The sequence below is a fragment of the Odontesthes bonariensis genome, chromosome 16 (genome assembly GCF_027942865.1).
Source record: "Odontesthes bonariensis isolate fOdoBon6 chromosome 16, fOdoBon6.hap1, whole genome shotgun sequence".
NCBI lineage: Eukaryota > Metazoa > Chordata > Actinopteri > Atheriniformes > Atherinopsidae > Odontesthes > Odontesthes bonariensis.
The window spans coordinates 29,769,060-29,794,424 of record NC_134521.1 but is presented as its reverse complement, the minus strand read 5'-3'; the positions used below and the strand labels follow the sequence as shown (position 1 = coordinate 29,794,424).

The 25,365-nt window shown below is 39.0% G+C and overlaps 1 protein-coding gene across 13 annotated transcripts in view; it reads left to right on the top strand.

The window, feature by feature from the left end:
- The window catches only part of ncam1a (neural cell adhesion molecule 1a), a 271,998-nt gene that overhangs the window by 22,816 nt on the left and 223,817 nt on the right, over positions 1–25,365 (top strand). The gene's annotated exons all lie outside the window — the stretch shown is intronic.

Genomic DNA, 25,365 nt, shown 5'->3' with positions numbered 1-25,365 from the left:
CCAGCAACGATCACTCTGTCGCTAGTGATCATGGAATCCATAAACAAAACCCAATTAAAGATGTGGAAAAACAGTCATGAAGTGGGAGTGATGGGGAGGGTGGGGCTGACTCTTAGAGGACCTGCTGCACTCCATAGACACCACAGATGCTACATTGTCTGGACTGAAATATAATGTAATTGTGATGAATTAATAATCATATTATAAATGTCATAAATATTGAGGACCAAAGACTGATTTTGTTGAAAGTGGAGCCGTGCTGAGCATTGGGTGTGGTCCCCATCTCATGGCTGCTGGTGGCAGGAGGCAAGACGCCAGACCGACATGCAATGTGATCCCAGAGGCTCCTCAGCAGACACTGAAGTTAGAGGAGTCCCTCGAGTGGGGCTTTGGAGGTAGCAGTGTGGAGAAGGGTTTATGTTTTTGTGTGCGTGTGTGTGTGTGTGTCAGAAGGTGGGGCTCTGAGAGGTTGGGGCCGCCGTGTCTTCCGCTTGACTTCACCTGAGACGATGAGTCATCCTGGCAGATTAATGCCATAAGGGGGTGGGGGATGGGGGTGATAATGAGGCATGAGAATTGAAAACACTGCCGACAAAGTAAAACACACCTGTTTGTCCAGAAAGTTCACAGTTCTCATATTGTGTATTATACATTCACTGCATGTAAACTGAGATAATAGAGTTAGGTCAATAGGATGAGAAAAACATCAAAACAAGACAACAAACATAAAGACCTAACGTGCTGTAAAATCGGCCTTTTAGATGTTGGTAATCTTTCTCAAACAGCCTATTGAGGTGCTGGGGACTTTGTGTACAGGGAGTTTGAGCTTTTCTTTGTTGAAGATGGGAAACCAAAAAATCTGTTTAAGCCTCAACTGTACAGTAAATCTTCAATGTAACAAAACAGTTTGCTTTGAAGCATAATTAAGCTGTGGAGTTGTGTAATAATCGGTCCCATGGTTTAAAAAAATAAAGAATAATACTTTCAAGTTTAGCAAAATTCACTTGTTATGCCCAGGCTTTTTGATTCAATTTTATCTTGACTGTGTTTAGTACAGGATTACAAAGCTATTTGAGGGCACAGCATTTACACAGATCAAAATATTCTTTTGATGACTGAAACTGGGGGAAAAATATTCCCCAAATTGTGAAACGTGCACTAAAATAATTCAATTTTCACTCTCGTTTTCAACATTTATTCAGCGTCAAAAAATATTTGAGGGGGCTGAAGACCATGTGTAACGTCCAATACCAGCAAACAAGAAACTTTAAATGGTCTGCTTGAGTCAAATATTTCCCCATTGAACTGTTCAAATATGTCAGATGTAAGAAATTAATTTTCCAACACCACTCAAATGGAACATTTCAGTAATGTAGTACATTAAGATTCACTGACTGTGAATTTTATTCATTTGGGTTTTAATATCACCTCGGCCTGTTGCAGTCTGAAAATTTTCCTTTAATTCCATTCTTTGCATGAAACTCTTTTTTTTTCTTCTTTGTTTTCTTTTCCTGCTTACCAGACTCCCCCTGCTTGCACCAGCTCTCTCCCAGTAGTCATCTTTCGCCCTGTATGCTTCCCTCTGGCCATGGTCCGTCATGGCTTCTCCATGCTTAATTTATTCATTAGAGCTTCTGAGCATTTCACAGAATAGATTTCTACTATCAGGGTCCCATGCTGGTGTGTAAGGATGGAAAGTCTAGACAGTTCGGAAAAAGTCTCACATTTCCCCTTCACACTGGAATGCTGCTAATGTAACGGTGAAAATTCCAGCTGTATCGGCAGGAATGGTAGACTAACGGTTGGTCTTATGTTGGGGTATGATGATGATACGGTATGTTGTCAGAAATGCATCAGTTTTGATGGACACCAATAAGTTTAACTAGGAAGAGTTGAGCAATATTTCTTTGGGTTAAAATCAAAGCTGTAGGATTGAGGCTTTGATGGATATAATCACATTATTTTGCTATTTTAATGTAAAGAAAAGAAAAGCAGTCAAAAACAAACTTCCGTTTTAAAGGAATAAGTATGATATGGTAATATGCTCACCCATGAGGAAGTTTTAAAATAAAGCGACGGTGGTGATTGGAATTGGGTTGGATGATTGGTGTGTTCTTGTCTTGTCTCACTAACCCACATTCATGTGTGAGGCCAATTATATAAAATAAGCCCTCACAAACTTATTTTATGCCAGTACATCCCTCAAAAAGATGTGGAGGGATGGATGAGCAACGGAGAAATGTAGCTCAACTTTCTTTGCTGGCTCGACAAAACCAAAACCTCTTTTGAGAGAAAATGGGTCTCACAACAGTGCTCATCATCTTTCTTTGTGAAACCAGACTTTTTTCGTGTGCTCCCATGAAAGCGGGTGTTTGTGATGTCATTTAATGCTTTCTCTGGACAAAATGCACCAATCATATTTAACTCAAGAGGGGCAGGTTGCTTAATGAATAGCTGTGAAGATAATGAAAAGAGATTTTCTTACAATTTCAATGCTCAATTAGAAATGAGCTTGAATAAGAATGTAATGTTGCTCAGCCATGTCTTTGGAGGTTAAATTCTGCAATTTCCTTTTTTGTGTAATTTTGTAAAGAGCTCAGTTTTAACGAGATGGGGAAAATATATCAACCCGACAAGGAGGAATACAGAAAAATACACATTTACATTTACATTTAAACTGCCTGAAGGGCTTTACTGGACAAGATAAGACATCCTTACTTTGTGTAGATTTACTTCACACTTACCCAGCTTTCTAAAGGCCCCCAATAAAAGCTTTTGTTCTTCTTTCTTTCTGCTCATTGCATATTACAGATTTCATGTTGCTTGCAGCTCCTAAAGGGAAATTGCTACTTTTGATCCACAGGGTTCATGTTGCTTAGCGTCCCTTGGCAGCTCTATCCTCGTGACTATTTCTATCACAGCTTTTCTTTTTTATGAAAGATGTATGTGCCGTTGCCAGGTTTCTGGAGTCCCCTGGCAGATGTGCTTGCACAGGAGTTCTCTCCAGCTCAAAGAAGGCATAATTTAACCCCTCATGCTCCTCATATTAACCTGAAACACAGCATAGCTTTTATTTACTTTACCATTAGTTGGAACAGACCCTCTAACAGAACCCAGTATCCCTCTTCTTGTGTGATGTTAACCATTTTGAGGCCTCACACAGCGCCTCCTGTGTCCTGTCACACCAGCTTATAGTAATTGCTTGTTCCCTTTTCTCTCTTTTTTTTCCGACGCACTAGTAAAGCCAGAGAATATACTCTGTGAGCTTTTGACACAGTTCACTGAACCTAGAAAGGATAACAGTAGCACCTTTTTTCCATCAAAATTGCATGAAGAGAAAAGCCCCAGCCTTCATGAAGAAACAAAAAAAAAACAGATGTGCCCGCCATTTTCAAACAGTGGATTAACAGTGTAGGACTGCTGGCAAGATTTCACCAAACGACTCAAACAGAGCTTTTATTTCATATACAGCTGAATTATAAATGCATCTCTGTAGACACTTAATTCAGAAGTTGACAGTGTGTCCGTGCGTGTGTGTCTATTCCTTTTTCCATTTCTTGGTCACTCATTCAAACAGGAACAGAGCCAAATGCAAAAAATCCTCTCTGTTGGAGAAAAGGCAAAATTGCCCTTGAACCCAGTCAATGCACTCACAAGAAGGTATGTTTGTGTAGGACCTCCATAAGCACACAGAGCGGATATTGGAAAAATATCACCAAGTGAAATTTGCCTGCTCCGTTTGCATAAATGTCAGAAGTAACAGGAGATGGGTTTCATTTGGGGGTCTTTGGCAAAGGAATATGGGAATGTATAGTCTGTGTTGACATGAAAGGGGTGTGAATATGGCAGTTGTGGTGGCAGGAGTTCAGCGATGCTCTGGAATGCACGGTGGGTATATTTATGCTGTCAGTAAGGCTAACAAATGTAGCTATGTAGCACTATGCAGTTTAAATTGCTGTCAGCAGCTCATGTCAGAATATAAATGATGACTAAAAAAAATGATTCACATGTCGTGGAATGTTTACATGAGTATTTAATGAAAATGGCTTGTGTGTAGAAAGCTTAATTTATTGCTGCAATAATTAGCAAATGAACACATAACAAATTCAGCCTTTTCTATTTCTAACTTGTTTTTATTAATCTTTGTTTAGGCAGGAAAATTCCAGCCTTGGACTGTTCGGACTAAGAGAGAACCAATTTTTTGAATATGGCATCAAGAGGTCAATAAAAAACAACAACTAGAAGACAAATATAAGATGGCAATAAGAAACAGATTCTAAAGTGCTCTTAAGCAAGTAGGTCAAGGTTTTGTTAGCTCTCATTACTCTTACCTCTTTCAGCAGAGAACTCGAACTAAAATGAATAGTTGCTGTGTTTTGAACAAATGGCACAAGTCTGTTTGAGTTGCTCAGAAATAAAAGCTCATCTGAGCAGCCTCTGAGCAGCAAGCCCAGATAAATGAACTTGTCTTCATGCAGCTGCTGTTTATTGTCTCGCCAAATGATGGTTGGAATTCCAGCAATGATGTTCCCTTTGTCTGGAGATGTTTGTCCAGAGCGCTCCAAAGTCTTGAATTTGCCTTAATCTCAAGGCAATTTTCTTTTTTTTTTCGTGTGTTCAAAGAACCTTTTTGTTGGATTGTATCTCTGTTTTCGTCCTGGCCGTGGAACAGTGGACCAGCTCTAAACCCTCCGCAGGATCCTGGAGGGAGCATGAGAGTTCGCCCAACCGGTCTACATGTGTTTTGTGGACTTGGAGAAGGCGTTCGACCGTGTCCCTTGGGGATTCTTGTGGGGGGTGCTCCGGGAGTATGGAGTGCCGGACTCCTTGATATGGGCTGTTCGGTCCCTGTATGACCGGTGTCAGAGTTTGGTCCGCATTGCCGGCAGTAAGTCGGACATGTTTCCTGTGAGGGTTGGAGTCCGTCAGGGCTGCCCTTTGTCACCGATTCTGTTCATAATTTTTATGGACAGAATTTCTAGGCGCAGCCAGGGCGTTGAGGGGGTCTGGTTTGGCGACCTCAGAATCGGGTCTCTGCTTTTTGCAGACGATGTGGTTCTGTTGGCGTCGTCGGGCCGTGACCTTCAGCTCTCACTGGAGCGGTTCGCAGCCGAGTGTGAAGCGGCTGGGATGAGAATCAGCACCTCCAAATCTGAGACCATGGTCCTCGGCCGGAAAAGGGTGGAATGCTCTCTCCGGGTCGGGAATGAGATCCTTCCCCAAGTGGAGGAGTTCAAGTATCTCGGGGTGTTGTTCACGAGTGAGGGACGAATGGAGCGGGAGATTGACAGGCGGATCGGTGCGGCGTCTGCAGTGATGAGGGCTCTGCACCGACCCGATGTGGTAAAGAAGGAGCTGAGCCAGTAGGCGAAGCTCTCGATTTACCGGTCAATCTATGTTCCTACCCTCACCTATGGTCACGAGCTGTGGGTAGTGACCGAAAGAATGAGATCGCGAATACAAGCGGCCGAAATGAGTTTCCTCCGCAGGGTGTCTGGGCTCTCTCTTAGAGAAAGGGTGAGAAGCTCGGTCATCCGGGAGGGGGTCAGAGTAGAACCGCTGCTCCTCCGCATCGAGAGGAGTCAGATGAGGTGGCTCGGGCATCTGGTTAGGATGCCTCCTGGACGCCTCCCTGGTGAGGTGTTCCGGGCCCGTCCCACTGGGAGGAGGCCCCGGGGAAGACCCAGGACACGTTGGAGAGACTATGTTTCTCGGCTGGCCTGGGAACGCCTCGGGGTCCCCCCAGAAGAGCTGGAGGAAGTGGCCGGGAACAGGGACGTCTGGGTTTCTCTGCTCAAGCTGCTGCCCCCGCGACCCGACCCCCGGACAAGCGGAAGATAATGGATGGATGGATGGATGTATCTCTGTAGAAAATATGGTCTTTTGTGTCTTTAAAAACTTCTACATAGGAGTTGAATGTTAAGGGGCTTTAGCAGACCTTCTGTTATGTCTGCAGGATGGAAGATAAAAATTCATTGCACATAGTCAAAGCCTTACTTTGCTTCTCTGTCACTTGTCATTTTTTTAATACAGCTTGCTTTCCATTGAATCTGTGATATAGTTTTAGATATGCCCTATATTTAAGCTGCTCAGTTTAAAAAAAAGAAGGCCATAATAGCTTTGGACACTACATGAAAACACAACACAGGCAACAGTTCTCTGGAATTTGAATCTCACACATCCACCTGTTCATATTATCTTATAGTGTCCTCCTCTGCGTCTTTTAGGGAAAAATTAAACAAATATTCCTCTTAATATTCCTTAAAGTTCCTCTTTAACATTTTGCTGATAATCTTAAAGCAATTTCATGTTTGCAGGAAGCTTTCATGCTCTCCCCTTGAAAGCAATGATTGCAAATCAGACTGTTTTGGCTACATATTTTGCTTGACAACAGGTATTTTCAGCTAAGTATATTCCTGAATAATGGCTGCATTTAAACTAATAGCAGTTAACTTTTTATTAACATAATAATTGTTGAGATGTTGATACAAGTGAATATCAGTTTGAGATTTATCAAGTAAAGTTTCTCATTAATTGTTATGAACTATGTTTTACAGTTTTACATTTCTGTAAAAACAGAACTGAAAACAATATAAAGAGAAAGATGAATGAGGATCATTGTTCTTGTGAGGATTCACTTCGCCATGATGGGGCTGGAGGAGCCTGTACTGCAGCAAATTCTCGAGTTGATTAATAGATATTTCTCACATCTGCTAATCAACACATCCATTACAAGACTTGTTCAGTTTTTGTGGGAACATGGTGATTGCTTGAATGACTTCATGCAAAGAGGCCTGATAATTTTGTCTGAATTTTATTTGGCATATATTTCAAGACTGTGCACTTTAAATGCACATGCATTTTCTAATATTGTTGTGCACTTTACAATTTCCAACTATTTACTGATGTTTAAAAAAATTTGCAAACATTTAGTGTGTGAAATATAAAAAAAGCAAATACTGAATCATGTATTTCTCTAAAGGTTCTGTAGACATCTGGCAAGATTTATCTCAGTACACAGAAAATGGCATCATACATTATTTATCCAAAGCATGAACATTTCCTCTTATATTTTATGACAGAAATCTTCCTCCAGACCTCATCCCCTCTATGACTTTATCCAGACATTAATCTTACACAAATGATTGCAAGCAAATATTTGTAACCATACTAAAAGCCTTTTACAAGTCCCCAGTTAGTCGTTTCACCCCAGCTATGAAAGACAAAGCTAAAACTGTGCACATATGTTACCAAATCCCACTCCCTTTACCTTTATGATTGCAGATACCAGCCTTGACATTTAGACTATTTGAGGTTTCCAGGGGAGTTACTCCTGGGCTCTGCACTGGAATTGGACGAGGTCTGGAACCTGGAATTGGCATTGATTAGTATGCTTGTTCACCTGAATGGTCAAAAAGAAGGAGCATTCATTTTAATTTAGTTTTCACTTAATTTTTCAGGTTGACATTGTGTTTATGTCAGAGCTTTTTTGTCTTGTTGGCTGTATTCCTTCGACATCAAATTTTCAATGCACACAAATGTCGTAGCAACTGGTAGAATAAGCCGACTTAACGTTTTAAATGGTAAACATTACATATCAGATTTAAATCAGTTATGTGAGATGTTTTGCTGCCAACAACTTGAAGCAACCTATGTATTTGTGCCAGTTGAATAACACCATGATATTAGATGATGGAGATGATTGAAAGGTCTGGAATCAGATTAGATTCCTAAATGATTTCAACAGGCAAAATTCATATCAGATGCAAGGCTCCAAGCTCATCCTTCCCCAGTTCTAAGGGCGATGCATACGGTTTAAAATAGCATCTTCATTTCATGGGTAATTAATAAAAATGATTGAGCCAGGAAATGTAGAATTATGATGTAAAAATGGCAATGAGGTGATGAATTAATGATAATGCCGATCCAGTTTTAACCGTTATTGTCACAGTAATGGAAAAGGATTCTCACAAAAGTTCACTCTTTCTGACATGAATCATGTGTGTGTCAAATCTGGGGGTTAGTTAAGGTAAGATTGAATCACAGTGATGCAGGGAGCTATCTCTGGAATGTTCCATGACTCACCTTCTCAGTATTCTCTGGGCTCTACTTCATCTCTTATACAGTGAGGTGGTGAAGGCTGGCGGACTCCAACTTTTCTAGGCCATTATCATGACCACTGCTACATCACTACCTTCATCCACACTTAAGTGTGATTGATGGGAATGTCTTGCCTGGCCAGCGCCGTGTCATGGCATACAACCAAGGGCAAGGACTCCTTTGAGAGGGACAGACGGGAGAAAGAGACAAGAGGATTTGAACTTTCTCTGTGCCGCCGCAAATCAAGTGTGTGCGGGCTTAACACCTTACACAATGCATAAGAGCAAAGTCGTCACCCTTGACAACATGACACTGTGCCAGCCAGCACTATAACAGCTCAGGGACACTGGGACAGGAGCAGCGCACCTCTGCCAAATAAACAGAGTTGTTTATAGAAATGCAGTTATAATCCTGTGAAGTTCACATAGAGTTCAGATTTAAACCTAACAGCTGCACTGTGGAGGCACACAGACTCCCAGAGGAATTCAAGTATTGTCCTCTAAATTAAGGGGGATTTGAAGGTTTCACCAGAAGAATGCAAAACCACACAACACACATGGTGGTTAAAACACCAGAGGTGCAAAGTAACGGATCACATCTACTTAAGTACAGTTCTAAGATGCTTGCAGTTCAGTCTTAGTATTATATGCTCATACTTGAGTGGCCACATTGGATATAGACATTGGTTCATAGATATTTGTACTGTTTTATTGGAAATCAAGATTAAATATGCCAATATGCTCAAATGGACTGGGTAGAAATCTATTACATTTCATACAGTTATGTACCTCCTCAAGAACACAGGGAGGTGTAAAGTCTTCATTTGTATGTGCATGTAACATGTAGACAGAATTATATCCAATCTCATTCAGAGACAAAGCAGTCATTATTCCCAAAGATTAACATGACTGTTGCCTTGGTGACACGCAGTACATTTACATGGTGTATATTAGCAGTGTCTGTACAATGTGTTCTCAGAACCAGGTCACCTGAAAACCAAACACAAATATCATTTCAACCGCACAGCAGTAACTCTCTTACATTTTATATAATGCATTGACCCATGTGGCCCAAACTGCTGTGCCTGAACTTTCTCTGTAATAACTGTAATTGCTCTCAAATTATATCGTGCATAGCACTGTGAAGCATTTGTAAAATGGAGCCTTTTTCTATTTTTCATAGTAGCAGAACAGTGTAACTTTCTGGCCTGTTTGAAGTTTGTGGTGTTCAATTTTCAATACGCTCAGCACAGGAGCTTGACACCAACAGAAAGTGATTGAAAACACTTCTCAAGGTCACGCTCCGTATAGATCTGAGGAGTAATTCTAAACAGCCGATATGACTGAAACTGAAGTCAGCGGGAGTTATTGGTCTCCTAGTGGGGAGTTCTTTGCTGAAGATCAGACAAGAGACAGATGACAAAGAGGGAAACCCAAGGAGAGATCCGGCCCCTTTAACAGTCACCCACTTTTACGGCTGGACAAAGAACTACAGAACGCAGAGAACTGTTTGAATAGTGTCCACAAAGGCAAATTTGGATATGTGTCAAGTACTCATAATCAGTGCTGAATGCTTGAGCAGAACCTTTTTACTTGTTATTTAATCAGCTGTCCTCTGGTAGTCCATTCTTCTCTCTTCATTATTTTCTGCTTTGTTTCATTGGAGAAATAAGCAATAGTTGCCAAAGGCATTAAAATGCTGTTTTAATAACTAGTTAATATTATTATCATGTCGTTTGTATTTACCAAGATTAACATTGAATAAGTATGAATATAGCTCCTGCAGACATACACTTGGGCAAGTTTTAAACACTAACCGTTAAGCCAGAATGTTTTAAGCATCTATTTCAGCAAAAAATCCTCCCTGACAAAGTAATAATTCCTCATTCCTCCCTAGGAAGCATGAATGAATTCCCTGTAAACTGTAATGGATTTAGTTAAATAACCGTTTTTCTTTTCTCTGTTGAATATGTTTAAATAATCTCTTGGTTTGTCAGCAGTGTTTCTGCCTAACAGTACCCATTCCTTTTCGACACTTTCTTTTATAGAGACTCAGCACAGTCCTAGATCCCTGCGATTAACCAGGCAGCCAAATATTTTAACACTGATAAAAATCACTGATGAAAATGATGGCCAACACTACACAAATGAAACTTGAACTGGAACCAGAAACAATCTTTTCATTTCTTCTAAACCCAATTAATCCCTCTTATTTTGTCTTTTTCTTGAATCAGACTGCTGTCTTGTTTCTTCTGCACTTTATATCTGTCACAGTCATTTTTATGGCCTGTTGGTTCGATTATTTCTTCTTGCAAAGTGACTTGGTGACAACACAATACATAATGACTTTATTAAAGGCAGACACTTTGGCAGAAATAGTGGGATTTCTAAACAAAGCTGGGTTGCCATGGGGGTTGTTGGGAAAGAAAATACAACACTCAAGGGTTCATGTCAAGTAATACCTCTGCAATATGTTTTAGTAAGGAACACTGGCTTCTTATGGTTATGTGAAAATGATCGCAAAAAATAACATCCATAAATCTGTTCAGGTGGAAGCAGTTAATTCTGATGCTGAAAGTGGAGTGGAGAGATAATTCAAAACAACGGAATAAACAGAGAGAGACTCCCCCGGCTTCCTTACCACGTCGACTTCATTGTATGTTGTTTGGTCAAGCTCTGACCACATGATCCCTGGAGAGAGGGATTACAGGAGTGCTAAGCTCCAGAAATTTTTTCCATCTTCCATGCCTCTAATTAATCAGAGCAGGGTTCTATCATGGGGCTTAGCTGGGCCCTTGTCAATTTGCAGCCATCGGCTTGCTGAGACAGTTCTCAACAGAACCTACCAAGTGATCAACCACAAATACCAAATTTTTAATGAGAAAAGCCTGCAAGCTGATGAGATGCTGAGTAGACTAAACAGAATCAATAAAGACTTTTGGTTGTAAAGGGAATATAACAATTTTTGTCTTTGCAATTAATAATTGCTATGAATAATACATCTATTTCAGTATTCTTAAAGTTTATAACATGTTTTGAACTACAGCCATTACCTTGGATGTATATCAATGCAATACATTCTGCGTCGAAGATTGGATTAAATGTCCGTTCTTGGGTATTAGTGTTTCAACAGTTGTTAGTCGAGGTTCCATTTAATTAAGTAGAACTTGAAGATTTGCAAAATTCCAATATCAGAAGTAACGATATCTGTAGCATTGCACATTATCATGTGCTGTGAAACGTTTTATTGTAGGTATTGAACTTTTGGTTACTGCTAATGAAGTATCCTCAAAATGTCTGTTTTCTCAGTATAATTAAAATATCCACTACAGCCACTACAGTAGATGTCATTAAATAGTTATTCTTATTACTTTTACCACTCAGAAAGGATGTATTTAACTCATTAATAGTTCAGTAAGTGTTTCTTTTTAGAAATGCTTTAAGCAAGAGCCAGATAACTGTCTGTCCTGCTCTATTTCTATCATCTGTTAGAAGAAAAGTGCTGTAAAGCTGTAAAGTCATAATGCACACTTGAGGTGAACATTTCCAAGAAGAGGTCAGTCCCCAGAATACGGCTTGTCTTACCTAAGCACTCAATCAGGTTTTGTTGCTACATTATAGCATGATTTACTGTTTTTTTTAATGCAATACCTGCAGTGCTGTAATTTGCACCATATGGAACTGATTGCAACTTCCATATATGTTACAGAGTTATAAAACATATCATAGAATATATGTATACAAGACTGTAAAAAAAGATATACATAGTCTTCAGTTTCTCAAAGTATGACGGGTCTTCGGCTTTTCTGTTCCATCTTCCATGTTTGAATAGGAGGTTTTTCTTTTTTTTAAGATTATTCTTTCGGGATTTATACTTTGATTGGTTGTCAAAGTAGGGAATCAAACAAGGGATCCACTGCAGTTTACTGGAATGTACTGAAACAAAAGGGAGTTCAGTCTTCACTTCAGTTTGACACAAGTCATCTCAAGGCACTGTAAAGATACAGTCCAATTCAATTCAGTTAAATATAACTTAATTGTAATCCAGGTCAATATCATTCAAATATCAAAACCAAAAATAGTGTAGTTCATATAATGCCAATTCCTAAATTCCTTTCTATGCTAGAAAAGGTTTAAGAGGTGTGAGATCATTCTACATGCAAGTATAGCTGAATTCACTGACGTTGTCTTTAAGTTACTTGAATGGTGATTTTATCAGATGATGCTGCGGTTATAAACTCGGGATTTCATTAGAGCAGAGTGACTCAAAATGGTGGAACATAGATGGAGTGATGCAGTCCCATGCATGGAATTTTGGTGTGAGTTTGGCTTTAGAGCTTTGACTTTTGATGATTTTTGCCGTATTCTTAAAGTTTATTACATTTTTTGACCTACAGCCATTACCTTGGATGTACATTTAATGCAATACATTCTGCGTTTATGTGCATTTTAATAGTGTGGTTTTCAACTGACTAACATAATAATTATTTTTTTCTCGTGGCATATACACCTGCTGACTACTATTACGGCAAGCTGTTGGCTGTGGTCAAGTTCAATTAGCTCAAGATTTGAAAAAAATAGAGTTACTTTAAGCTTTGATATAATCAAAACAAGATGAAGTATTTAAAACATATACTGTACTTTGTATTAGTTGAACACCTGCTGCTCATTAATTTGCTTCTACTCTCATGCATAATTTTGCCCATATAACTCCAAAACACATTTCATGTGCACATTTAGCTGCAAAGCTTCGGGCTGTGATAGCTCATTGCATTTGTTAAATCACAATGTTTTCCAATTGGCATAAACCGCCTCAGAACTTTGAACTCTATAGACAATTCGGTAGTATGTTTCAGGTTTCTTGTTTCATTTTCGAGCCTGCTCTTTTATTTACATTTTGAGAGACTCTTGGGATCTGAGATGAGGAACATCTGTGAGCAGTTGAGACAAAAGGAGGGCAGGACCTCATAATCGTGCTGCTGACTTTCAGGTGCTTTTCAGCTGTATCCCACTTTATATGACGTGAAGTGTGCTAAAAGCTAGCAATGATTGTTGGTTTGACAACTGCCAATTACAGACATAGCAGTCTGCTGAATCAGTGTCACTAGTTTTTTTGTATCCACAGACATTTTCTTGTCAAACTTGGCAATCTTTGGCATTTGTTTAAAGAATTAGTTATGTTGATTGATGAGGCAATTTAGAAACCAAAAATAATATATTTACAGCAAAGGGAAAAACGGAAAGACTAACAGGCAAGTAAACAAGATTATTGACACAAATTTGAAAAGATGGCTCCTGTACCCTGACAAAACTCTTACACAAACAGGTTTCAATTGAGCATCTTCCTCCTACTCTTGCCAGTATGCATCTTTGCTGTAATTTGAAAGGATTTTAGTAAGTTGTATTTGTGTCAAAGCTTTGTACTGGCAGGCAGCTCTATCTGTTCATCTGCCAGTTGAAAAGAAAGAAAGCAAGGTTGTGATTAAGTCTGTGTATAAGGTAGACGGCATTAGATAGTTTAGACCTGATAAGCCAAGGGACCCAAACACTGCAGCGTACCAGATGGGTAGAGATATTGTGAGAGGCTTAAGGCAGCATGGAAAGATAAAGGGATTATAGCAGCCAATCGTTCTGTCAATAAGTGCTTCAGAGGAAAGAAACATTTACCTATAACAGTGTTTTCAAGAGACAGAGGCGTACACAGCAAATTAATTTTCAGTCTGAGGAAATCTGTCGAGAACAGTTGAGTTCGCAACTGCAGTTTTTTCCAGTGTCTAATAAATTGGGATTCTCTAACAGCACCTCTCCGTGACCCCAAGTCAGAGAAGATTACTAGGACTATTAAAACACAAACTTGATAGAACACTGACTGCTACCTACATATTTTTCACACCTGCAGTGATCCACAAAAGAAAAGGAAAAAAAAAAAGAAAAGAAAATTTGCTTGGTTGGCAACAATATTTTGGAAAGTGGTAGGTGTAAAAGTAACATGCACATGAATGCCAGAACACAAGGTTTCCAAGGAAACATTGTATTGTAAATAAATGATTAATGCCATTTACTTCATCTGCCAAAAGCTGAATGATCAGTTTACATATATCCAAGTAATGGGTATTGGAATGCTGGTGTTTGTCTGTTCTGCACTTTTCTTGAAAAATGTTCATTTGATCTTTTTTAAATTTGGAAGGTGCGTTGCTGGGGATCCAACGAAGTGAGTCTAGTACTTATCGGAAGTGAGTTTAAAGAGATTTAGATCACTTTTCTTATTTTGTTGAAAAATTGTATGTTTGACTTGAATAACCACCATGTAAGGCATTCCATGAGCATCATTAAGTTGCCACAAGTAAATTCTCACCCTGTGGGAGACAGACTGAGATGTGATGATGGTTATAAAAAAATCTCATATTATTCGGGGCCTGCTTTAGTTGGCATTAGCTCCGCTTTAACTCATATTCGGTGTTTTGTGTTTGACACATGAGAGCTGAGCATCTTTATGGCTCTGCTCTTTTCAAAATGGAGGCACATCTTTTTCACAGCATCTGATGACTTGCATGTGAGTTATCCATAAATTCCAGCTTCAGAAAATACCCCGGGCTGCAAGATGAGCACTGTGCTTTTAGGTACAGTATAATATGCTGCAAGACATAAGAAAATATTGGGAAACGCATTCTGTATTACCACTAGGATGAACTTTCAACACAGCTTCACAGCTGAAATTGTTTACGTTTCCCGCCCCAGCAGTTGTTGTGAGGTTCCGCAGTGAAACCAGTTGGAACAGAAGTCCACTGAATGTGTACCTTTAGAACGACATGCCATTATAAATGACAGATGCATTAGAAACAATTTTGGATGTTGGTTTTGGAGTCATCACTCACTGGTTCATGTCAGGACATTGATGAGAAACACAACTATTTCCTGTCTTCCCCCCACAGGGATGTGTTTCCTTGGGGTGGAGGGGGTAACCCGGAGTGCATGTGGAGGTGACATTGACAAAGAGCATTTGTTTCTGCTCTTGCAAGTGGTTCGGTAGCATGTAAGAAATCGTCTTAGCTATTTTGCTCTGTTGTTTTTAGTGCTCAAATGGAAGTATTCACAGTTTGTGGCTTTTTTACCAAAGCGGATAAACATTCTTGTCTTTTTGCTGACCTCCAAATATTCATTGAATCTGAAAACCAACGCTGTTTATCCTCCAGCTTTGTGTATAACTTCAACATCCTGTACTTTTCATAATGAAGTAATTTAAAGAGTATCAGACACTGGTATCAGATAACTATGAAAACCTCCCAGGCTATCTGAGTACACTGCTGGAGAGCATAATATTTTTAAACATGGCCAACTCTTTGTCTGTAGCACAACTTAAGCACATTGTTTGCGCTTAAAGTTGGGAAAGAGAACTCGAAGTTGGCTTATCTGGATGACACATCTGAAAAAGGTGAAAATATTTAGTTACAGTCCTGGAAAACAATAAGAAGTACTGCACACTAATTCCAGCTGGCTGCAAGCAGGCCTTTTATTTACTCGACCAGATATTAAATTGCAGAATTTATTTTGCGGGGCCTGTCAAATTCCCTGACCGTGTCATCTCAGAACAGGAGGGCTTAGCGCAGAAATCATGACGCTCTATCATCAGGGACCAGGTGCATATACTATGAATACATACATAAGCCATGCTTGTGCCTTTTCCAACACACAAAAGGGTATTTATAAAGGAAGAATGCGTAGTGAGAATGTTCCCATCTCAGGCATTCTTCAGACGTATGTATACACACGTTTTTATAGCAATTTAACCCTGACAGGATGAAGGGGAGTTTAACAATTCAACAAAAAAAAATTCAATTTCATCACTAGTTTGAACAATTCGACTCCTTTTTTTCCATTCATTTTTCAATTTGATTCTGGATGCTTCAAATAATGATAGAGACCTGAGTTTTTCGAGATTATTCTGATTTTCTAGTACAAGTGTGCCTGGTGTGCTAGGTGTCTGAAGGCTGTTTAAGAAAACAGCTCCATCTGTCCTTCCAGATGAGGGGACTTTGTACGGACTTTGCAGAGTTGAATAGTTCTGTTATTTTTTTTCCATTCAGCAGGTTTGATTCAGTTTGTTATCCAAGGCTGAGACCACGAATTTAAACAGATTTTCTTTATTCTCTGCTTCACTTACAAATTTCTCAGTTTTGCATTTGGTGAAATAGTTGCCATTTTCTTTGTCATGTCTATTTAGTTGTGATGTGAACAATGTTTCTATATGTATATTATTAATTAGGGGAGTCAGTATCAGATGATTGAGACCGATTTAGCTTTATAAATCTATTAGAAATATACACAGATGCACATTTCTGCCTTTGTGCATTCACCTAGTTTTAGTCATGAAATTATATACACTTGTATGCATCTGGCCATGCTAAAATTACTTTTCAATTGCTTTGAAGCATTATTTTTTCTGATTACTTAGCACCGTACTGTCAGCTTTGCTCTCTAAACCAGCAGGGATAGGCTCAGCCCTCCTGCGACCCTAAATAGGATGCGACAGATATGGAAATTCCAACACTTCCTTTGCTTTAAAAAACGGATCATGTTATTTTTCCCTTGGTGGGAAGTGATATTTTAGTTACTACAGCACTAGAATCTTTAAATTCCAGTTTCTGAACAGCTGGATGAATGAGTATGTCTCGGAGAACCATCCTATCTGAATCTGTATCTAGACCTGTGGTTGTGCATGTTCAGATGTACAAGATAAGTTGTGCCTAAAGGATCCTCAGATAATTCATTGGAAGACATGAGGGTCATTTCCCCTGTAAAAGCTACTAATGATGTTACAATTGAATTCACTACCGTACAGGACAAAAGACAGGAGAAGAGATAATAGAAGTTCCGATAAGACATCTGGTAGACTGGGATGTAATGAGATTGCGGAGGTATGAGTTGATTATCCTGTATTATTGATAAAAAATAATTGCATTTTCCATAATCCCCAGGAGGACTGGAGGTTTAGACCTTGTAAAATGATTTTCCAGCGGAATCTCAGGTGAATTGCAGTTACCTCTTCTCCCAAAGAGCAGCACAGACCATTTCTCTGAGCATATCTGTTTAAATCTGCTGAAATCAATGATGTCTGATTATAAATACTTTTGTTTCAAGCTGTGTTGTTGAGAGTAGTGTGCAGGTTTGAAAAGCCCACATCAGAAACACAAACCTCTGAGAGTTATTATCTCCATTATGGGCTTCACTGGCACTTAACTGCCTTGTGTTATATTTTCTCAGACAGCTGTGAGCCTAAAACAAAAAATCAAACTTTTGTTGTGCGGCTGTCAAGACTGTAACATTTCAAGACATTGCGTAAATTATAATTACCTTTTCAAATTGGTGTGGAACTTCTGATTGTTAGTTACGCAAAGTGGATGAAAGGCTTTTAAGTTTGTGTTGAAATGTTGAAAGGCTTCAAAGGAAGACAGTCAAAAAGTGGCTTTTGTTTAGCATGACACCATTTTGTATACACCAAAAGTGACTCTGACGCTCATGTTAAGTTTACGCAAAGTTAAGTCCTACAAAATCTATGCAACTTTACAATCCCTGTCAGCCATGTCTTTTTGATTTATCTTTAATAGAAGATAATGGCCCACGAAAAAGGCAAATACTATAATAATTATAATATAACCACTATGTTTACCAATGAATTTTTTACAAATCATCTAAGTAGAACAAAATGTTAAGGTCGTTTATTCAGTATCTGTGCTTTGTTTATGAAAAAGCACTTATTTCCCCAACAAAATCAGACATGGCTTATTGTTTGAGCAACGCTCAGCATGGTGGTTTGACAAACTGCACTGTCTCCATCTGAGTTATAGCTGCACGCCCATTAGAGAAAAGTTGACTGGCTGCGTCTTCAACTGTTTTGATGACTGCATCTCTGATTTAAGTTTTGGAAATTTTACTCTGTCAGAAGATTGTGACAAGATTTGGCTGAATGTGGGGCATTAATGGGAATATAAATGCTGTGCAAATTAATTTGATGTATTCCAGTGGAGTTTCAAACAGTGCTCGGAATTTTTATGACAGAGCAGTTTGTTAACTCCATAAAGTTTGGTACAAAGGTTGGTCTGACTTGAGAGCAGCATTTGCATGATATTCAGAAATTAATATTTACACATTTTCAGCACTAAATATTTGACTGGATGGTGAATAACCTTGGATCTGGAAAATACTGTTAATAAATCACAAAAAGATGGTGGACATACAGCAAGTGAGACCGTCTGAAATTTTGATGGAGTGTTACTAGAAGTACTGTAGCAGGGGGGTTGTACTTAATGAACAGCAGTTCAAATTTGTCAGTTTACCACTGAGACATCAATATTTAATGATAAGCCATGTGCTATCTGCTTAGCACTTCTTTCAAAGAATAAATTTGCTCTTCATTACAAGTAGACAGCCCTCAGATGTCAGACTCTATTTGTATATTAACCTACTGGATTTGGGTTAGGGTTAAAGTTTTGACTTGCTTCTATCTTAGGCTGACCAGGTAATTGCTTTGAAATACTTATGACTTCTTTATGATGTGCTAGTGATTCCTAAGCATGTCCATGTTAAGGTTGGGTTAAAAGCAGTATCTGGCATTATTATTGGTTCAACATTGGCCTTCTTTTCTTTATGTTTGGCAGTATTTTTCTGCTTGTTCACTGTTACGTAGCACTTTCTTTTAGTTGGCTGAAGTTCTCAGTACACTAAAACTAAAAAGAAATAGACACTTTGTATGATAGAGTTGAGTACTAAGCCTTTTGGCTTGATTCTACATGTGCATTTGTGGTTTTCGGTGCATACATGCACATTAAGACTCAGAGGCGTGGTTCTTCCATTCCATGTAAGCAAAGTTTGTTTTTTAGAAGACTGTATCTTCTACGACCTTGACTTGGAGCAGTTTGATCCAAAGTCAGTGACATTTTTGGGGAGTCTGAGAAGTATTCACCGCAAAGTTTTTTCAGTCATTGCTTAAGCCTGTTATCTGTGCATGTGTGCTCTGTCACTGACACACTCTCTGCTCTGTTGTGCTTGTTTTCAGCTGTCAGCTTGAATGCCACCAAAGGGTTAGTTGGAGCTGCATAGAGCAGACATGAAGGTTACTCCTTCAAATCACAAGGATAAAAGCAGAAAGCTTTTTTTCCTACTGTAGAAGCTGCAGCAGTTTTAAATGGAGAAAAAAATCATGCCTTTGGATATATTAGTTGGAATTTTCCAACTAAGATGGGAAGATCTTATTTTTGACCAGCTGCAGTAAACACAGATGCTTATGATCAAAGGTGGCGGCAGCTAGTCTTTCTGTTGATAAATCACAAGCTGATAATCTATCAAGCCTTATTAATGTACTGGGAAAGGATGGAGACAGAAAACACGCAGCACGAGTAATTTCTTTTTCGAAGAGGTAATATTCACAGAAAATAAATTGGGTGAGACAATTTAAACATGATTTCTGTAAATGAGAAAATTAATAGTCGTATTGTGATGTATTTCTTTTGATATCAGAAAAAAAAATCACCGTCTGTCACCCTGTGATAGCTCGGATATGCTTCAGCACATCTGCCACACTGAACAAGGTGAAGCAGGTGTAGATAATGGATGAATGCTTAAAAAAAGTCAGTAAAAATTCCTTAGAATGGCATTTATGTCTTTGTTTTATTTCCTTATGAATATGATAATTGCTTTGTGGATTCCATTTAAATCCTCTGTTAGTCTCATGGGTTTATTGACAGGATGTTTCTTGGCGACAGTCATTCAGTATTCTTGCACTCTGATATTACATCCAGCCTATGTAGTTGTTTTTAGTGTACCTTTTTCAAGACTAAGCAAGTACAGAAATGTGAGGATATAGCAGGAAAGGATCAAAGCATTTAATGAACACGACGGACAAAACAAGAGCAGATGCATGCCGTTTTTGTTTTATTTCCAGTATTTCATCATTAGTGTTAGGGTATCAGATGATATTAACAGTCTTCTTTATTTTTCATGGATGCATCTTTATTTTTCACCCACAGTTATACACTTTTTTTTGAATGTGTAATAATTGAGTGGTAATAGGGCTCAAAGATAAACTGACAGAGTAGGTGAGTTCAAAAAGGTTTATTGGTGCAGGTCGGTGGCAGGTGAGGGGGTCCCAGTACTGGGGAGCCAAAGTTCCTTTATCCAAACACAGAAGGGTTTTAGAAAGCACAGGACTCCAATTCCAAGCTGAAGAGAGAAAACTCATTCATTAACCAGTTCAGGGAGCAAGCAAGAATCAAAATCCAGGTCCAGTCCAAGGTCAGGTCCAAGGCTTACAGAAACAATCCAAACATGCAATCCAAGAGGTAAAATCCAAAAGGCAGAAAAAAGGTCAAGACATTGCAGATAGGTCAAAAAAACTTACAGAGCCGATCGGGGTTTCGGGCAGAGATCAGGGTCAAAAACAGGTCCAGGGTCCGGTACGCTAGATAACTAGACAGAGGTTAAGTTGGTACAATCTGGCAACAGGCAAGAGCTGTAGATCTGTATATGAAGGGGAGAGGATAGGTGAGAATGATTAGTGTTGATTGCCAGAAAGGAGGTCGGCACAGGAAGTGAGCTGGAAACCATGACAGTAAGACCTGTATTTTTTTAATGTTACACCATAAATGTAATTAATGATGACTCAAAAACAAGCTGCCAGTTTTGCCTCAAGTATCAGCCAAATTTTTCAGCTCCCAGTCAAATATAATGACATTTCACACATCCAGTACTTTTGACCCGGTGAGGCAGGGCAACTGCCTTTGTTGTCCTGACAACAAAATTCTGCCATCTGATTTCTTATTTCAATTGTAATACCTCAGCAGCTTAAGCCCAGCCAGTAGGTGGGTTAACCCACCTAGTAAGCGTTTGGAACGCTTATGATTTGAAAGCAATGAACTGGAACTTTGTTTGTTTAAATGTTCTTGCAGTATGTTGACTAAATAAAATGCTGAAGCTTAGACTTGGACTTACACTGAGGGACGACTCATCTCTGCAAGATCTGAGCTGCTCAATGAAAAGATTTAGAATTGGGTCTCTGTTAAGTAGCTGTTGACGTAAGGAGGATTTTGGTCATAATGAAAAACTCTTGCGTAACAATATTATTAATTTACTTTAAGGTCCAAAATCAATATCTAGACTGCACATTTATCTCAGTTAATTCCCAACGCTCTGCTTAACAAGTGGTGTATTTTCCAAAGACGCTGGGAACTGCAGAAATATTCCCATATTTATTCATTTGCACTGACAGGCAATCCATTCCGTTCTAAGCTGATCTTAGAAGAGTTCACACATTGCTTTGCCAGCTTTTAAAGTATAAACTGACTGATCCTCACACTTTGTCTGATAAAAACAGAAGAGATTCCATCTCCTCTTTGATGTTCTGCATGTTCATTTTATGGAATGTGCATCGTGTTTTATAGTCAGCAGACAGTTAGCAGAGGCCATGCCAGCAACACGAAGATATTCTTACAGTCACTGACTTCTATTGAATTTTTATGTCAGTTATGAACTTCAAACTGTTAGCGGTTTTCACTGAGGTGCAGTAATAATGTGATGTTGAACAATAAATTAACCTCACGATTTTATCAGACTTTTACTGACGATCAGAAATATTGCTCGATAATTTCAGGAGACATGGGTCAACTGTCTTTTTTCTGGGTGGGTTTAGGTAGGGGCTGCAGAGTATATTGAAAATGAACTGTTATTACCATATCAGCATGTGCAAAATCAAGATCGACAAGCAAAGGTGTATTAAAAAAGGCAGCATTCAAGTTAGAGGAAGTTCTTCTTTACGTGTTCTACACATAACCAACATGCACAGAGACAGAAGTTATTTCACGATTGTTGATTTAGAAAAAGACTTCAGATAACTGTCAATGAGGGCAATCTTTTGGTCAAAGAATTTGGTGGCAGACCTTTTTACAACTGTGTTTTTTTTACAAGAATATTTAAGGAGGCCTGCAGATCAAATTGCTGGCAAATGTTACAGCTAAAAGCTTCTTCCAGGTGGCCACTAAGTGATGCTGCCCGCAAAATGCTTTGAATATCAGTGACTTTTTGCCTACGACCCAATTGCTTGGAAGCTACTTTTTTCACTCCCTTATGTGCCCTTTGCCAACCACTTTTCCTTGAGCGCTCAAGAGGGCGAAGAAGATTTCAACTTTTAAAAGCTGTCCTTTTACTAAAGCATAAAGAGAGCAACAAATTTCTTGGGGTGGATTAATAAACTGACCTTGTCATTTGCCTCCCACAGCCTTTTCACTTCTGCAAAATTGAAAAGATTTTTCCAGCATGACTGATTGATTTTTTTTTTCTAATCAAGATTTTGACTGGAATAAATGGTGCATCATTGGGAATGTCATTTAATAACTTTCCAATACAGACATTAATTACAATGCTTACCTGTGCATAGGTAAGTAAATACCGTTATGAGGCCCTGATAATGGGTGTGTCCCTGGCACTTTAGCTGGATTTATAGTTGATGCATCGCTCATGTCGCGTGATGTCAAAATGACGTTTCTGGCCTGGCGCGGAGACCGACAAACCAGATGGACCAACTCGGAAACAGGCTGTGTCATGTAAAATACTCTGTGCAATTATTTGTAAATAAATGATGTCGTTAGGAATTTGCTGTTGTTTCATTCACTGGTATTCACTGGAAGCGGTGTTGAGTAAAAAAAACAGTAATAAAACCGATCTATTATTATTATTTTTTTTTTTATTATATCCTGAAAGGTGACAATAATTCCCAAGTGTGTCCATTGAAGCACACTATTTCATAACAAACAAACAAACAACAAAAAAAAGGTAACACAATACACTTAAAAGTCCTATAACTACATTCTAAGTACTATATCAGACTATAATGGTGATAACACACCTATTGAAATTTCAACTTCTGCCGGCTCATCAGCTATTATGTAAGTAATCTTTCTCTTTCGTCGCCTTTTCGCCGGCAAGATTTGAAGCAACATTCCATCTTCCAGATACTGCAGCATTATCATTGATGACAGTGCTGCAGGGGCATTGTTTTCTTCCCCACTTTCATTGTTGTAGAGTAGTCAGCGGTAACCATTACGTAGCAGCAACAACTCTGTGACGGAGAAAATTGCAACTACTGGCGCATCGACTCGCGCCACTATAAATGGCCGGCACGAAACCGTGACGTCATCAACACCGCTCGCGCGAGCCATCGCAGCAACCATGCTGTGTAACCTGAGAAGGTGGTAATCCTTTAAACTGAGGTTATAAACAAACAAACAATACCACATAGAGCAGCAGGGATTTAACAGATGTAAAGCCACAGCAGCTCTGATGTCACAGTTTGGAAGAGGTACCTTCATAATTGCACTACCCTGTGAATACGATTAATATAATGACCCTTGCTCAGGGTAAAAGGTGGTGAAGAGTGAAGACAAGAACTAAACTTTACTTATAAACTTTGACTTTATAAAAAGGTCAGCCGAAAAATTGTCTTGTTTTTCTTTTTTGCACCTTGCTTCTGTAGGGCTTTTCATTAGTGACTCAATGTGCTGTTTGTACTGTTTGAAAGTTGTTTACAAGATAACTAATTTTGTTCTCTTCTTCATCTCTCCCTCCGCTGCTCCTTTGGGTTGCTCTGTGATATCTTCTCATGTTTTCTTCAATAGGTGAGTCATCTAAGTGCTTTAACTGTACCAGTAAATAAGCCCCCAGGGGACGCTGTGTTAAAACAAGGGTAGAAAAGCAAGTCGACACTGCCTCCTGGAAGGAACGGAAAGTAATTAATTATACTGCAGTTGCTAAAGGCCAGTCTACCTTTTTACTGCTGAGTGTTAGACTGTGATTGTGGTAACTGGTTTTTCAGCCATCTCTCTCACCCACCTCTTTTTTCCAACTTGTGGCCAGATTTGAGTTATTATTCTCTGAATATTCATCTAGATTACGAGATATCATGTCTTTTGGAACCAACCCTCTTTGAATGCTACCATCAGGCCAAAGTTTGCACGTAAATTAAAAAGATATCAACAAAGTATTTTTCATTAGCTTCATAAGAGCAAAAAGGTGCTGCATGCACATGTAGCCTATTGCTTTGCCAAGTTTTTGGTATTTCACATCCGTGAATCCAAATCAGAATTCAGCAGTATGCGTATCATATGATTTAAAAATGTGGTGTTTTTTGGGGGGTTTTGTTGCAGCTGATTGTCATATGAATGGTAACCTCACAGAGCTGAAACAATCACACAATTATGATTATTCAGTGTGACCATTTACTAGTTTTCTTCTGTGAGTGTCATTGATGATATAGTCAACCATATTTCTTACAAGACTGGGTTTCAAGTTGTGAAATTTAGGGAATAGTGATCACTGTTTTCTCACTGGATAAAGTTTTGTTATGATAAACCTAAAATGGAACTGTTACTTAAATATACATCAAGCTGTCAAATGTTAATGAAGAATACAGCAACAAAACATTCACTGACAATTTGAAGTAAATCATTGTGTGTATCATTACTGTTGTGGTTAGGCCCTAACAGCTCTAGGTTAGGAAAACATTCTTCTGAATTCCAAAATTCAATTCAATTCAATTCATTTTTATTTATATAGCGCCAAATACAACAAATGTCATCTCAAGGCACTTAGATAATAAGTCCAATTCAAGCCAATTGGAATTCAATTCATTGTAATCATAATTATTCATAAAATAATCCAATTTGTTCATATAGAGCCAATTCAAAAACAATTTTTATAGCTAAGGAAAGCAACAGATTGCACTGAAAACTTTTTCTTTTTCGGTCCAATCTCCCGGCCTGAGCGTGCCTGAGGCGACTGTGGAGAGAAAAATGCTGCGGGATATGGGGACATGCACAAATAGTGTATAAATGCTATTTCTGAGAGACTGGGCTGAGAGTGTGGGTCAGTAAATATTGTTCACTTCAGTGTACTGGAGTAAATAATGCAGAAATGAAAGTCAGCACTCCTGTCATGGTTGGCTGTGTTGTGAACATGACAGTTAGTACAGGATATCGGAGATGACTGTAATGACTTCTTGTGATAATGGTGCAGACAATAAAGCCTGCTATAGGACACACACACACACACACACACACACACACATATGTATACAGCTCCTTACACAGTTGCAGTCTCACCTTCCAAAGACCTCATAAATTTTACAAGCTTCCCCGTTTTTGTTTTCATCTGAAATTTCCAAATCTGGTTGTGATTAAGCTGCTCAGCTAGAGTCTCTGGATGCTGTCCAAGCCCCTCACCG